Genomic DNA, 16,517 nt, shown 5'->3' with positions numbered 1-16,517 from the left:
CACTTCCACATCCACACACGCCTCCCCGACTCAGACAGAACTCATGCCGAATTCCCTGACTCCCTGGGCCATTGTCCGTGCTCTATCCCGTGTTTGCATTCACATGCTTTTGTCTGTGCGATGAGTGTATTACATCTGCAATTGTAAAAAAAAATCATACAGAGAAGAGAAAAAAAAAACCTTAGATGCATGAATGTTTCTTCCTAGCTCCCCTGAGAGAGGCAGCAGCTCATGGAAACATATTCGAACAGGGAACTCTCGGGGTCTTAATTTCCACACAGTGAAGCACATCAGGCCAGCCGGACAGCATCCACCGGTCAGCGCCAGTTCAGCAAGAAAGGGGAGTGTGGACGGAGCCCACCTACTCTTCCCCCTGACTTTCCTCTTCTCCACCAAGAAGATATTTTAGACCCTCAGGAGCAGACCCTCCTTGCTGGGACCCTGACTGCGTGACCCAGGAGAGAGGGAGAAAAAGAGGAGTTGGGATGTTTCTGGAAGGTTTCCTGCCTCTTCCTCATCCGGGGAGTTTTCAGAAACTATTTTGGCCCCGTAGGGGGCTACCAGGTGCCACCTACCACCACCAAGTACAGTCCTAGAATAAAAACCCATCCGTATCTCTTTTTTCTCCTAAATAATGCTTTTCACAAGCCCTGTCAGAGATAAACACCGGAAGAGAGAACAAAATCGCGTCTCCCTCTGCCCCCACCCTCTTCCCAGCTCCATGGGGTACACTTCTGACCAGCTGCGGACCAGGTCACGTGGGAACTGTTGAGTGGCATCTGCAGCTTCTTTGTTAAGGGCGTTATTATTTTTCATTACAGAAAATGTGGAGCTATGGAGTTTTTCAAAACGACCGTCATGTAAATTGGTGCAGCCACTGTGGAAGATAGCTTGGAGGTTTCTCTCAAAACTGAAAACAGAACTACCATATGGCCCAGCAATTCCATTCTGGGTACATATCCCCCAAATACCCCAAAAACCCTAATTCAAAAAGACGCATGCATCCCCATGTTCATAGCAGTATTATTTACAATAGCTGAGGCATGGAAGCAACACGTGTCCATCAACAGATGAATGGATAAGGAAGATGTACAAAACCAAAAAAATTAAAAATAATAAATAAAATACAAAAAAGAAGATGTGGTATATAAACACAATAAAAAAAAAGAATGAAAATAATGCCATTTGCAGCAACATGGATGGACCCAGAGACTCTCATACGAAGTGAAGTAAGTCAGACAAAGACAAATACATGCTATCACTTATATCTTGAATCTAAAAAATCCAACAAATTAGTGAGTATAACAAAAAATAAAAGCACAGTAGAGGAGTTCCCGTTGTGGCGCAGTGGTTAACGAATCCGACTAGGATTGCAGGTTCGGTCCCTGCCCTTGCTCAGTGGGTTAAGGATCCGGCGTTGCCATGAGCTGTGGTGTAGGTTGCAGACGCGGCTCGGATCCCGTGTTGCTGTGGCTCTGGCGTAGGCAGGTGGCTACAGCTCCGATTCGACCCCTAGCCTGGGAACCTCCATATGCCACGGGAGCGGCCCAAGAAATGGCAACGACAACAACAACAACAACAACAACAACAACAACAAAAGACAAAAGACAAAAAAAAAAAAAAAAAAAAAAAAAGCACAGTAGAAACAAATCCACCTAGGAACCATGAGGCTGCGGGTGCGATCCCTGGCCTCGCTCAGTGGGTTAAGGATCTGGCATTGCCGTGAGCTGTGGTGTAGGTCAAGGACACAGCTCGGATCCTGCGTTGCTGTAGCTGTGGTGTAGGCCAGCAGCTATGGCTCCTACTGGACCCCTAGCCTGGGAACCTCCATGAGCCATGGGTTGGGCCCTAAAAAGCAATAAATAAATAAATAACAAATAAAAAAATTTTTTAAATAAAATAAAAGCAGACTCACAGACGGAACAAACTAGTGTTACAAGTGGGGAGAAGGAAGGGGGGAGGGGCAACATGGGGGAGGGGAGTAAGACACACAACCGATTAGGTGTAAAATAATCTATAAGGAATTGTACAGCATGAGGAATACAGCCAATATGTTATAATAATTATAATTGGAACCTAATCTTTAAAAATTATGAATTATGGAGTTCCTATTGTAGCTCAGCTGGCTAAGGACCCAACGCAGTCTCTGTGAAGATGTGGGTTTGATCCCTGGCCCGGCTCAATGGGTTCAGGATCCGGCATTGCTGCAAGCTGCAGTGTAGGTGGTGGATGCAGCTCGTATCTGGTGTTGCTGTGGCTGTGATGTAGGCTGTCCGCTGCAGCTCCGATTCAACCCCTGTGCCTCAGGTGCAACCATAAAAAAATATACATACATATGAATCACTCTATTGTACACGTGTAACTTACATAATATTGTACAGTTATATTTCCATATAATTTTTTAAATTAAAAAAAATGACATTACAGGAAAAGGCATTTTTGCAACTTGAACTAGGCTTTGGTTTTAAGACAGCGCTGGGTGAAGGGGAAGTATGAAAGCCTCCAGGCTGGGTTCTGGTCCATGCTCTGCCTCTCACCAGATACATGGCTTTTTTTCACAGCTTTATTGAGCTATAACTGACATACACTAAATGGCATATGCATTTAAAGGGTACAATTTGATAGGTTTCAACATGTGTACACCCCCTTGAAACTACAGCCACGATCAAGACATTTGTTACCGCCCCCCCCAAAGCTTCCTTGTGCCCTCTGGCATCCCCTCCCCCTGCTGCCCCCAGGCACCCACTGACCTACCTTCCATCACTCCGAATTAGGGGGAGGGGCAAATGTCAACAAGTTACCTCATCACTCTAATTCTCTATTTTCTCAGTAGTAGTAAGCGTCAGACTTGATGATTTCAAAATTCCCATCCAATTTTATTATCTATCTATATATTACATAATATACTATATAGCGAGAATTAAAAGCTCAAGCAGATGGAAGGCTGGCAGAGTGGGATTCGATGCTCACTACAAATCGAGGCCCCTCTGGGCTTAGACCAGACACCCCAACATGGGTTTCCATATGGCAGACAATCACAAGAACAGAGCGCCACCGTGGCGGAGCCCAGCCATTCCTGCCACACGTGATCAGGGAGGGGTGGGGGTGAGGGGCAAGGAGGACCCCCTTTAGGAGAAGAGACCTTAAGAAAATACATTACTTGGCGCACCCCATCTGAGTCAGTCTTACTGATATCCCCTTCTTTTGTCAAACAAGCCCATCCTATGAAGGACTTTTGAAGCTAAATCATGCCAGCTGAGCATCCTCTACTGACACTCAGATGCTCGCCCTGCCTGTGTGGCGTGGCTCGGGCTTCAAAGCAATCCCCAGGGATTTCTGTAAGAAATCATTTTTGGTACGAAAAATAATACAGCTTCATGTGGTTTTCACCATTTCCCTTTTGTTTATCCTTTAACTTCGTTACATTTACATTAACCGTTCCAACTCTGCTCTGTGTTAGACAGTATTTGGTCTTGTTCAACAAACCTTGATTGAGCACCATTTCTCAGCAGAGAACTGTGTCCAGCACCCACGGTAAAAAGGTGAAAAGATCCAGTTCTGCCTTGTGGGTGTTTCTAGTAGGAAAGAAAGAGATGAAATATAAGTCCAGGATAATGCAGTGGATGGAACAGGAGTATGTGGAAGGCAAAAGAGAAAAGGACAGAACAGAAAGGTGAGCAGAGTCTGCTCAGAGGAAATAACAAAGGTTTCACATAAGAGGCGTTAATATACCTGCTCCATTCACTGAGCGCTCACGCCAACCCTAGTAGTTGTCTGTTATCAATACTGGATTCAACAAAGGAGGAAAGAGGATAAATAAGAAGCTGAAGTTCATGCCCAGCTTAAGCCGCGGAGCCAGGAATGAGACCCAGGCCGCCTGGCCTCTGCCTACACATCTCACCTCCTTAATCCACGCTGGGATTTTCCCATCAGCCAGGCCTGGGCTCACCCTAGACCTGCGCTGAGAGCTCCATGGTTCCCACGGAAAAATCATGATGCAAAAACCAGAAAAAAGAAAACTGGATGTTGGGCAAGTAAAAGTCAACAGGGGTCCATTACAGAACTGCTTCAGAAATGCAGCTCTTCCTCCCTCTTGGATTATTTCGCTGGGATGAATTTTCTCCCGAGTCAGAGCCTAAACACGTGCAATGGCCTCTGCTATAGATCGCTCGGTGGTTTTTCAATAGGACTGTATATTTCTGTTCCCTTTGCCCGGAATGAACTAACTTCCCCACACCCTTATTATGCTTTTTCTACCTAGACAATTCTAATTTTACTGGATTCTGTAGTTGTACTTGCCTAGTTTCCCCTTCCTCTTTTTAGAGCAGCAACCCGGAATAAGAGAGTACCATAAAAAAGCTGTTCACATGAACCTCTGATTGAACAGCCAGTTGGGGCCCCTGGGGTTGAGGGGAAGCACAGGTGTACCCGCCTGTCCCTGCAGGATTAAGGGGGACAAGAGGGCTCTGCCTGGGTGGGGGTGGGGAGGAGAAGGTACTCTAAACATAAAATCTTTTTTTTTTTTAAGTATTATTATTTAAGGTCATTTCAATTGTGTTACTGCATCCAAGCTGGATTTCGTGTCAATAAAAAAATGTGCGCCTACTCTAGTACAAAACGGCTAGAAAACTGGTTTGGGGGACTCTATTGTGCTCCTGTAGCTCCATTATTTATAAGAGTGATGAGGGCAATTTCCGACTCCCTACCAGTAGCGCTGCCAGGTGCACTCGCGAATAAAAGGGCAGGAAAGCGTCCCAAAGGCAGCGAGCTGCTATCCACCTCTAGAGCCCCAAAGGCCCCTCACGCAGGGTGGCCTCCCCAGGCCCAGGCCATAGAGGTGCGGATGCCTCCAAACTCCTAGAGAGGAAGAGCAGGCTCCCGGGAGGAGGACTTCCGCCGGCGGCCCACTTCCGGCTCCGCCCCCACCCGCCCCAGGGCGGCGAGTTTGCGGGCGTTGGTGGGAGGGTGTGTCTCCTGCGAGGGGCTCAGGTGGGGGTCGCTAGGTGCGGGGCGCGGGCACCAGAACTGGGGGGCCGGGAGCGAGGATTCACAGAGGGGGCTGCCTTAAGGCCACGGCGCCGGGGCCCCTTTCCTCCAAGTGCTGACTGGGGATCAGCTCCTCGAATACTCAGAGCTGTGGACTTATTTCTTTTTTGTAACTGATTGAGGCCCATTGGCTCGGAGAAAATAACGGTGAAACCCCAACCTAAAAATACGTCATTTATGGCTTGTTTTCGTGTATCGGCGAGAACGGCCCGTTTAAGAAACAGTCAAGTGGAGTTAGCTGGTGGCACAGTGGGTTAAAGATCCGGCCATGTCACTGCTATGGCGCAGGTTCCATCGCTGGCCGAGAAATTCAGTATGCTTTGGGCACAGCCAAAAATAAAATAAAATATTAAAAAAAAAAAAAAAACAGTCAAGTAACTGAAACAACATGTCTTAGTATTTAACTGTGGCTAGACTGGGGAGAGAGGAGTCAGGGCAAACAAAGCGCGGTGGCCCTGTAAGAACAGGGTTCCGGGGGAACATGCAGAGTGCAGTTTGGAAGGAAGACGGAATGGGGTATCAGAATGCCCTCTCCGTGGGAGAGGAAGGGGAAGTGGGACTCTGGCGACTAGATTACTTGCAGAATACTGGCCGGGGTTCTTTCTCTTCCAGGGCAGCAGCTTGGCACAGGCACTCACTACCTGAACTTTTTGACCTGGAGTGCGCTCAGTTTTAAAATGGGGATGGTATCTGCCATCCTGTCCTACTGTATGTGATCCTTTCCTATTGTGTGTGATCTTAGTATGTTTAATGAACCAGATTTATCTTCTCTATAAGATCATGTTGGGGCAGGAGTTCCCTGGTGGCCTAGTGGTTAAGGACTCAGCATTGTCAGGGCTGTGGCTCAGCTTCCATCCCTTGCCCAGGTACCTCCAAATGCTGCGGGTGTCACACACACACACACACACACACACAAAGATTGGGGAGTATTTAAAGAAGATTTTGCATTGCTGTGGCTGCGGTGTAGGCCGGCAGCTACAGCTCTGATTAGACCCCTAGCCTGGGAACCTCCATATGCCACCAGTGCAGCTCTAAAAAAAAGACAACAAATAGGTAAATAAATAAATAAACATGGCCCTAAAAAACAGACAATAAATAAAATAAATAAGCTTTTACCATAATGTGTTCCTGAGGGGAAAATAAAAGATGGACAAATAAATTTAGGATTTGAACCATAGTCTCTTAGCACAAATAATAATAGAGTATTAAATTGTTCTGAGAAACTCCGCAATAATGGAACTCGCGTCACTTTGGTTAGCCTGGTGTTTCTCAAGCATTTGACCACAGAGCCTTGAGTAACACCCTATTAATATCTCCCCAATGTGGTTTTTCCCAGAACATATTTTTGGGAGATGCTGACATAAAGAAATCCTTCACCTGAGCACAGTCCTGTTCAAGAGGCACTCTCACTTCTCAAAAGACATCTCAGAACTGCTTTTTGAAAATCATCTGACTGAATTTCAGTAAGGATGGTTTCAGTTTTACAGATGTTCTAGAAAATGGTCCATAAATAATGAAGTACTACATCTACTAACATTTGGAAAAGGAAGTGACCCCTCCTTGCCCTTCCTCCCACACACATCATGGACAGTGGACAAGATCGTAATATTATTGAGCAAATGTTATCAATATATTATTTATTAAACAATAGAAATAACTAAATGGAGGAGTTCCCTGGTGGCCTAGCGTTTAAGGATTTGGCACTGTCACTGCTGTGGCTCGGGTTTGATTCGCCAGGCACTTCCACATGCTTCAGGTGTGGAAGAAAGAAAGGGAGGGCGGGAGGAAGGAAGGAAGAAAGAATTAAATGGGAAAAATATGAATTGTTCCAAATGGAACTTCTACGATTCAGGGCTTCTTAATGACAAACCTAGGCAATTTGTTAAAGACCAACTTGAGTAAAATGACTGAAATAGAAATAGAATGTAGTTAAGAGTCACTTCAGCACGTATGTATGCAGGAGGTAACATTTACCTGAAACTTGCCCTCACATCATAGAATAAAATTTAGTACAAGGATTGTCTTCAAGTTTATTCACGATGACTTAGTTACTGAGGTCACAAGAGAAGCTCGTACTGAGGTAGTCTCATGTGTTTGAAACTTCGGTCAAGGGGAGCTTTGAAGCGACTTACTAGTCTGTTACTAAACTTGCAGTTTCAAGCAAGACCTGCCTAAGGATGACAGTGCCAATCCATTAGAGCGTCTGGTCCTCCATTCTCTAGCGCCCGGAACCCGCACCGTTAGGACAGAGAGAACCAGGCTCCGGAGGACACACCAATACTAACCAAACTCCAAAGGGACCCATGTATAAACTACAGTGTACGTTAGTGCCCTTCCAGTGAAAAATACACTTCTCAGTCAGCTGGGTAACTTTATTCACCACCGATGTGCTCCTTCTTGAAGGAAGATGGACATGGAAGTCCAGATTCGTACACTATGGGCATATGGTATTGGAGACCCATGGCGTGGAATCAGGACAGGGAAAATGCTATCCAAGTGTGATGGTATCTAAGACGCACCTGTCGGGGGAGGTAGAAATTCATTTTCCTGGATAAAAAGCATTTTCTCCCAGGGTGCTAGAGGCAAGATAAGTCCTTTTGTCTCTTTGAACGTCCCTTTCAGAGATGCTCTTGACATGGACTTTCACAGGCAAGAGTACAATGCAGTTGACTTGGTTTAAGCTTTTCTGCTTACAGCCTCTCTCCGGCTGGGCCTCCCTGAAGTGGCACCAGGTCACCCAGTTTGTATCTGAGGTCTTCACAGACAGTCTCTCGGGTCCTTCCTGTTGATGACTGATTTCATTCTACACATTTGGTCTCTTTCTAAAATTAAAGCATCCGTTGGCCCCCAATGTTGGCTTGAAACCTCTGGAATTTCCCAGGTGAAATCTGAAACGGGCCCCGTACACAGCAAGGAGAGACGACAAAGAAAAAAAAAAAAAAAAAGACAACTTCAGCTTGGTAGGTGGTAGGTGTAATAAACAAGGGAACTTTTGTACGAGGCTTGTGATGAGTAAATAGCACCCACCCGCCAGAACCTTAAAAGTCTGAACAAAGGCCTCAACACAGTTCAGTCCTGCACACCATCCAGATGGTCTCAGCAACACATTGCTCTCTTAAGTCTGCGTCCTTGCAACTGGCTCCCACAGTGGGAACCAGAAGCAGAAGGCAGGTTCCAAGGACAAGGAAGGGAGGGGTTAAGGAGCCTCTGATGGCCCAGGTCCAGGTGGCAGGTCAACTGGTCACATCCTCTTGGTGACCTCCTCCAACACCCATTTAATCCATCCAAGTCCAAGAACCAGGATCTGTATTAACCTATTTAATAACCACCTCTCCTCTGGGACATTCAACTTGATGTGAAGACTAACTGTACATGATTTTCTAATCGCATAGTACCTTTCATTTGGGATATTATAGCTCTTGTTTTTGATGGGAGCTTTGGGGTATTTCCTTCATTTCTAATTACAAATTCCAGTAGTGACTGGCTTGGTGTATATTTTATATGTGTGCCCAACAAGAGTTGTTAACCTACATCGGAAATTACTTAACAGAGTGGCCCTAAAGAGGAATCACCAGGGATGTGAGGCACTCCTGGGATGTGAGCTCAGTGGAACCCGTCTGAGACAAGCGAATAATGATGGACCAGAACTTGAGATCCCTACGCTCCACCTGAGCAGGAGCTGCAGATGAGAAGCTGAGGAGTTCCCATGGTGACTCAGAGGTAACAGACCCAACTAGTATCCACAAGGACGCGGGTTCAATCCCTGGCCTCGCTCAGTGGGTTAAGGATCCAGCATTGCCGTGAGCTGTGGTGTAGGTCGCAGACGGGGCTCGGATCTGGCGTTGCTGTGGCTCTGGCGTAGGCCGGCACTGCAGCTCTGATTGGACCCCTAGTCTGGGAACCTCCACATGCCACGGGTGCGGCCCTAAAAAAAAAAGAAAAGACAGAAAGAAAGGGAGAAGGGGAGCTGGAGACCGACAAGCTGTCTCTGCCTTGGAATGTGATCAGACCCCAGACTGTCCCCACCCCCCAAGAGGACGGCTGTCCCCAACCACAGCCAGCAGCAGGAGGGGACACACAACTGAGGGCAGACGAGAAGGGCATCCAGAGACCAGGGACGAGGACAGTGTGGTCCAGGGCAGTGTGACCACGGTCAGGCCGCTTCCTCGGTGAAATGAGAGGGTTGGCCTGGGTGACCGCGAAGGTCCCTTTCAGCTTCTGCACTTCTGGGGAAAATGTCTGGGGCCAGCTGATTCAGTGTCAGCTGCTGAGATACAAGTGGAAGTGGCTGCTAGACCTGGGACAAAGCACACGGGTTAGACCTGACTCAGACCTCCCCGCATCCGCCGGTGTGCGAGTGACCTTAGGCAAGTTACTGAACTTCTCTAACAAAGGTTAGATGGCACAAAGATTTGTTTCTCTTATGTAAATGCTAATTCAAGTGGGCAGTGTCCGGGGCACACCCTCAAAGTCATGACTCCGGGATGCGGGCTGCTACCGTCCACGGTCCCTCGGTCCATCACATGCCTTCACCATCACTATGCAGGGAAGACGCCAAAATGTGAAGCCTTCATACCCGCCTTTCAATGCTTTCAGCCTGGAAGTCACACACACGTGTCGGTCTGCTTGTAGCCTGTTTGTCCTAAGAGAGCACATTGGATATTTGGTGAGAATGTTTTGCCTCTGCCACAGAGAAAAGAAGCATCCAGACTGAGGTGCTAAGGTTTACCAGGATCAAAATGCATTCAAAGAGGGAGTTCCCATCGTGGCACAGTGGTTAACAAATCCGACTAGGAACCATGAGGTTGTGGGTTCGATCCCTGGCCTTGCTCAGTGGGTTAAGGATCTGGCGTTGCTGTGAGCTGTGGTGTAGGTCGCAGATGCCACTCGGATCTTGCGTTGCTGTGGCTGTGGTGTAGGCTGGTGGCTACAGCTCTGATTAGACCCCTAGCCTGGGAACCTCCATATGCCACAGGAAGCAGCTCTAGAAAAAGGAAAAAAGACCAAAAAAAAAAAAAAAATGCATTCAAAGAGACCTAGAACCCAGGCAGCCATGAACGTCCCTTCACAAATGTATTAGTTTGCTCGGGCTGCTGTAACAAAACACCACAAGCTGGGATGATTAAACTTCAGAAATGTATTGTCTCACAGTTCTGGAGCCTAGAAAGTCCGAGATCAGGGTACCAGAAGAGCTGGTTTCTTCTGAGGCCTCTGCTTGGCTTGCACATGCCATTCCTCTGCACACCTGCTCCTGGTGTCTCCTCATGTGTCTTTTTTTTTTTTTTTTTTTTTTTTTTGGTTTTTATGGCCACTCCCTGGGCATATGGAGGTTCCCAGGCTAGAGGTCAAATCAGAGCTGTAGCTGCTGGCCTACACCACAGCCACAGCAACGCCAGATCTGAGCCATGTCAGCGACCTACACCACAGCTCACGGCAATGCTGGATCCTTAACCTACCGAGTGGGGCCAGGGATCGAACCTGAATCCTCATGGATGCTAGTCAGATTCATTTCCTCTGACCCACAACAGGAACTCCTCCCCATGTGTCTTAATCTCCTCCCATAAGGACACCAGTCAAATTAGATTAGGCCCAACCTAATGGCATCATTTTACCTTAAGCACCTTCTTAAAGGCTTTATTTCTGTTACCGACTGAATGTTTGCATCTTTCCCAAATTCATATACACTGAAGCCCTAATCCCCAATGTGACTGTATTTGGAGGTGGAGCCTCCAGGAAGTACTTAAGGTTTAATGAGGTCAAGAGGGTGAGGCCCTGATCTTATAGGATTAGCACTTGTAAGAAGAGAGATGAGGAGTTCCCACTGTAGCTGTGGCACAGGTCACAGCTGCTGTTTCAGATTCGACCCCTGGTCCTGGAACTTGCATATGCCATGGGTGTGGCCAAAAAAGGAAAAAGAAGAGAGACCATATCTCTCTTTCTCTCTCTGAACTCTCAAAGAGGTCATGTGAGGACACAGGGAGGTGGCAGCTGCCTACAAGCCAAAGAGAGATGTCTAAGGATGGAACCTACCTTGCCGGCACCTTGGTCTTAAACTTCCCAGCTTCCAGAACCAGGAGAAGATAAAGTTCTGTTACGCAGCCCAGTGTGGAGGCATAGTGTGCTGGCAGCCAGAACAACCACGACAATCTCTGAATACCGTCGCAGTCTGAGACGCTGAAGGGTTAGAGCTTCAACACCTGAATCTGGGGGACACAATGCAGCCACAGCAACCGGCAGGGAGGAAGCTCACAGTTTGCCTCCTTTCAACAAAAGGAGTTCAACAAAAGGAGTGCACGCAGGCTGGGAGCCCAGCGTGCAGGTGGGCGTGACAGTCCAGGCACTGCCCGGAGGACAAGAGAGGCTGGAGCTTGGGACGCTGCAGATGTGGACACTTGTCCTTGGCCACCGTATATGCCTTGGGGGAGGCGGGTGGGCAGAGGACGTGATGTCAAGGTCCCCAGGCTCCCTGCCAAGCACACAGTGCAGGAAACACAAAAGCCTGTTTTGGAAGAGAAAGACTGCAGACTTCAGGCGGCGGGAGTCACTCTTGCTTGCAGTAGCCAGCTGTCCCTCCTTCCCCAACACACACACGCCCTGTTACTGTCATTTCTGATGACAGGGCATCACGTTCGCTCCTTTCACTCGTAACTTTGCAGCTCACACCCAACTTTTCCGGACAAGGCTGTGCTGCGCGGAGAAAAACCACCGTCTTTTTGGCGGGGAGTCGGGGAGGGCTCATCCGGGGACAGAGGCGTTTTACCTGCGTGGCCAGTTAGAAATGTAAATGCCGCCGATCAAAAAAGACCAACAGCTTCATTCCTTTCCCTTCGTGTTAAAAAAAAAAAAAAAAAAAAAATCAATCCATGAAGAATTTGAAACTCTTCAGAGGGGATTCACAGGAACCACTGTCAAAAGCGCCATAGAGGCCAATTTCTCTCCAGCAGGCAGGTCCCACTTTGCACCAAGGGTTTGCCAGGAAGAGGAGAATGTGGGTGCGCCGTGTACGTTTTCAGGGAGTTGCTGTGGTCTGAATGTTTGTGTCCCCCCAGATTCAGAGGCTGAACCCTCAGCCTCAAGGTGATGGGACAGAAGGTGGGGGCCTGTGGGAGGCGATGAGGTCACCAAGGCGGAGCCATTAGGGCCCTTAAAAAAGACCCAGAGAGCAGCCTGGCCCCTTCTAGCTCTGAGGACACAGCCCGAGATCTGAGCCTGGAAGCAGGCCCTCACCAGAGCCCGGCCGTGCTTTGCCGGCGCGCTGACCTCAGCCTTCCAGCCTCCAGAACCGTGAGAAATCAGTTTCTGTCGTTTAGCAGCTCCCCACGGTGGTTTTTTGTTACAGTCGCCCAAATGGACTCAGTCAGGAGTCTCCCCATTAGGGCGTAGAGTAATTTTCCTCTGTAAACTCAGTGCAGTGGTTCCCACAAAAAAAGTTACCATCGAGCAAAAAGCAAAAAAAAAAAAAAAAAAAAAAAAAAAAAAGCAACTGATACCTATTGGTTCTCGGAGAGGTGATCTTGGCCATCGCCTTGTCTGAAGCAGAAACTCTCTCCGCCAACAGCAGAAAACCTGCCTTGACTTTAACGATCTCCCACAAGGAGGCTGCTGGGGCCTTTCTCCAGGACCCTGTCATCTCTGGTTCTGTGTGCATCACTTCGGAGGGTCTCCTTCCCTCAGACACAGGGAAGACCCCCTGGCCCTTCCCCAACACACACACAGCTGACCAGACCACAGCTTCTAGGCTCTAACAAGAGATCATTGCTGGCCTTTGACCCCCAAACAGGCCGAATGTCTCTGCTCTCAGACACCAGCTCACTGAAGTAGGACATCAAGCATTTCAAAGAATCCAGACGTATCCAGACATTTCAAAGAATCACTAAACGTATCAGAAGCCGTGGCCTCAGCATACTGCCCGCTGACGGGCAGGCACTGCAGACAAGACCCGTCATGTCCCTTGCTGTGCAAAGATGTAAACTGTCATCCCAAATCCCAGCTCGCTCTTTCTTTGCAGGGGCTTGTGTCCCAACTACAGTGCTGCCTCCCACAGTCCCAATGCCCAAGGCCCACGTGCCCTCTTGGCTGCATGCAGCCTCGAAAAGCCCCCACTTCTGTTACATTCTCAATGTCACTGAGAACCACTCTCAAGTCTTCCGGGGCCTCCATCTAGAAACAGTGCGGCCTACTGGCCTTCACCGTGGGGATCCAATCAGCAATGGACATGCAATGGGTCCACAGCTGCATGCACGTCCCGGCTCCTGTGTCCTGGCCCTCTGCCGGTCCCTGATTTGCCTCAAAAACACCCTCACATCCTCCAAGCTCAGCTAAACCACCACTGACTCTTCCAGAACCCTTTCATGCTAATCTACCCAGGAGGAAGGGAGTGCCTGCACAGACCCTTCCTCTACCCCCTGGGGTATGTGCCCTGGCGGGGTGGGGCGTATGACTCTCTCCCACTACTGCATTAGAAGCCACGTGAGGACAGGGACCACCTCTCCAGTGTCTAACAATATCCGACACAAAGTAGGTGATCAATAAATGTCTGTTGCAGGGAGAAACGTATCAGTAACAGCAGTGATTCTAAATCAGTCCCAGCCTCATTAAGATCCCTGTTCCTTGCAGTCCTGGCCCAGGACTACCTGTTTCCCTAAATCAAGAGGAGGGCACATCAGAGGACAAGAGGGCATTTCCACCCCACCCCCAGTGGTCAGGGATGTAGGGACATAGGATGACAGGCTGGAGACAGAGCCCTGTGGGTGCCTGGCCACGCTCTTCAGACCACTATGCATCATCAGCTAGCTGCACCCAGGCAAAGCTCCTGGCCTGTGGATGCTCCACCTCTTTCTGCTACATCTTTTTTTTTTTTTTTTTTTTTTTTTTTTTTTGTCTTTCTATGTCTTCTTCCGTGGTACATGGAGGCTCCCAGGCTAGGGGTCAAATCAGAGCTGTAGCCGCTGGCCCGCACCACAGCCACCGCAACACAGGATCCAAGCCGCATCTGCAACCTACACCACAACTCACGGTAATGCCAGATCCTTAACCCACTGAGTGAGGCCAGGGATCGAACCTGCATCCTCATGGACGCTAATCAGATTCATTTCCACTGAACCACAATGGGAACTCCCCTTTCTGCCACATCTTAAGCTCGCGACCCCTCAGTGGTGGATGCCAGTCACCAGGCTGTGCAAGAGAAATCAGAGGCAGCAATGGAATACTACTCAGTCATAAAAAAGAATGAAATAATGCCATTTGTAGCAACTTGGATACAACCAGAGGGTCTCGGTAATTCAGAAAGAGAAAGAAATACCATATGATATCCCTTATATGTGGAATCTAAAATATGGCACAAATGGACCTATCCACAAAGCAGAAAAAGACTACAGTCATAGAGAACAGACTCATAGTTGCCAAAGGGAAGTGGGAGGGAGTGGGATGGACTGGGAGTTTGGGGTTAGTACATGATAAACAATGAGGTCCTGCTGTGTAGCACAGGGAACTATACCCAATCACTTCTGATAAAACATGACGGAAGATAACAGGAGAAAAAGGGATGCGTGTGTGTGTGTGTGTGTGTGTGTATATATGTGTGTGTGTGTGTGTGTGTGTGTATCTGAGTAACTTTGCTGTATACCAGAAATTGACATAACATTGTAAATCAACTATAATTTAAAGAAAGAAAGGAAAAAAGGAAAGAGAGAAGGGAGAAAAGGGAAAAGAGGGAAAGGAAGAAAGAGAGAGAGGTAGGTATGGCAGAGGTGGGGTGGCACTGTGGCCAGTAGGGAGGTCTTCCCAGGGTTTGCGCTGGGCTGAGAGAGTAGGAAGTAGCACGGAAGCCACAGGAGATAGAAGGGCCCTTCTGACCAGCACCTTTCTCCCAGCCCTGTGACAAAAGTATCACTGCCTAGGCAGCTGGAGTTGTGCCACAGGAGGACCCCCCAAGTGAACTCTCTCAGCTCAAGGAACAGAGGACACCCCATTCATTCCTCTCGCTTACACGGTGGTCTTTCGAACTTGAAGCTGACATCACTCACTTGCTCTGAATTCCTCAGTGGCTTCTTTTGGGAAAAATCCGACCACCTCCAACAGGCATAGGAGACCTTTATGAGCCGGCCTTGCCTGCCTGTCTGGCCTCACCCCCTCTTGTATAAAAAGCTCAGCCACAGGGAATGACTTGCCTTAAACCCAGCAGACCTGCACATGCTGCTCCTGCTGCCTTGGTCCTTCTTCTGCTTCTTCTGGGCCCAAGAGAAGCCTCAGCATCCTTCAGTCTCAGGTTCAAGGCTTTCTCCCCGGGGGGTGCCTCCCCTATTCCTGGAGTAGCATCCAAAGCTCCTTCCCACTACACGTGTACTTTGTTTCTATCACTGGAGCGAGGCCAGCTTCACGGCATCACGTCAACACTTCTTCCAGGGTTGGGCCTTACTTCCCTCAGTTTCCATACCTGTAAAATGGGGATAATATCAAACCTATTTGTATATTATCCGCAAGGACTGATGCCCGGAAGTAGCAGTAGGGGTTCGGGAAGTGAGCCTGGGAAAGAAAGGAAGGCAATACGGGGTGCATTCATGTGCCAGTTACCCCTGTGGGTCACTGAGGTTATTGGGGACCTTTGGGAGCAGGAGTGTAGAGTGCAGAATACCCTCAGCGGATGGAAGCTTCTGGTAACAGACTCTTCACCCTCCAGCATTCTACTCAAGCAGGGCTGATTCTCTGGGACCAACAGGCAGCCTGGACACTTAAACAGGTCCTGTTGTCCACCACCACCCCACCGCCCCACTCCCCGCTTTTTAGGGCTGCACCCGGGCATAGGGAGATTCCCAGGCTGGGGTTTGAATTGGAGCTTCAGCCGCCCCCAGCCTACACCACAGCCACAGCAAGGCCAGATCCCAGCCGCGACTGCAACCTACTCCACCGGTCACGGCAATTCTGGAACCTTCACCCACTGAGCGAGGCCAGAGATGGAACCTGCACCCTCATGGATACTAGTCGGGCTCATTTCCACGGAGCCACAATGGGAAGTCGGGTCCTGTGGTTCTTAAGACCACAAGGAAGCCCTCCACTCCTGTCCACAGGCTTGGAGCCTCCCACCATCTCTTCTCCGAGTTGGGTCCCTGCGCACCTTCCCCGGCTCAGGCGACAAGACCACGCTCACCTTCTGGAGAAATGCCATCCTCGGCCTGTACTGCTGGCCTTGGTGTCGGATTGTCATCCTGGACCCTGGGTGAATTCACAACCAGGACCCAAGCGAGAGAGAAAAGGGAGAGGCCCCGCGACAGAGAGACGGCGAGGGCGTCCCCGGGCGGCGCGGGGAGCGGGGCGCGGGGCGCGGGGGGCGCGGGCGGGCGGCTGCTGCCTGCGGCGCCCCTTTACTCGCGCGGCTCGCGCCCCCGGGGAAGCAGCCGGGATCCGCGCCAGCCAATCAGCGAGCCGCGCCGCCGGCTCCGGAGCGTGCGCTGCGCTTGCGCCCACCTGTCGCC

At 49.3% G+C, this 16,517-nt stretch overlaps 2 long non-coding RNA genes across 7 annotated transcripts; both read right to left on the bottom strand.

Moving 5' to 3' along the window:
- On the bottom strand, positions 1 to 4,865 carry LOC146398045 (uncharacterized). 4 transcript variants are annotated; one of them, XR_014820916.1, is made up of 3 exons: positions 4,707 to 4,865; positions 3,487 to 3,575; positions 1 to 135 (listed from the first exon to the last, which is right to left on the bottom strand). It is a non-coding gene; the product is annotated as an uncharacterized LOC146398045 (long non-coding RNA). The 4 variants fall into 4 exon arrangements; XR_014820914.1 differs by lacking the exon at positions 1 to 135 and adding an exon at positions 2,166 to 2,296; XR_014820913.1 differs by lacking the exon at positions 1 to 135 and adding an exon at positions 2,173 to 2,302.
- Positions 4,866 to 7,403: 2,538 nt separating this feature from the next.
- Positions 7,404 to 16,448, bottom strand: LOC102165781 (uncharacterized). 3 transcript variants are annotated; one of them, XR_014820911.1, is made up of 4 exons: positions 16,193 to 16,448; positions 15,216 to 15,481; positions 9,623 to 9,688; positions 7,404 to 7,934 (listed from the first exon to the last, which is right to left on the bottom strand). It is a non-coding gene; the product is annotated as an uncharacterized LOC102165781 (long non-coding RNA). The 3 variants fall into 3 exon arrangements; XR_002337056.2 differs by lacking the exon at positions 9,623 to 9,688 and having other exon boundaries at positions 15,232 to 15,481; XR_014820912.1 differs by lacking the exons at positions 9,623 to 9,688; positions 16,193 to 16,448.
- Positions 16,449 to 16,517: the final 69 nt, after the last annotated feature.

The sequence above is a fragment of the Sus scrofa genome, chromosome 12 (assembly GCF_054392235.1).
Source record: "Sus scrofa isolate SSC_HxYL_T2T_F1_AM1 chromosome 12, Sscrofa_HxYL_maternal_Yorkshire_Landrace_v2.0, whole genome shotgun sequence".
NCBI lineage: Eukaryota > Metazoa > Chordata > Mammalia > Artiodactyla > Suidae > Sus > Sus scrofa.
Note: the sequence above shows the minus strand (reverse complement) of the source record. Positions and strands in the feature narration are given on the sequence as shown.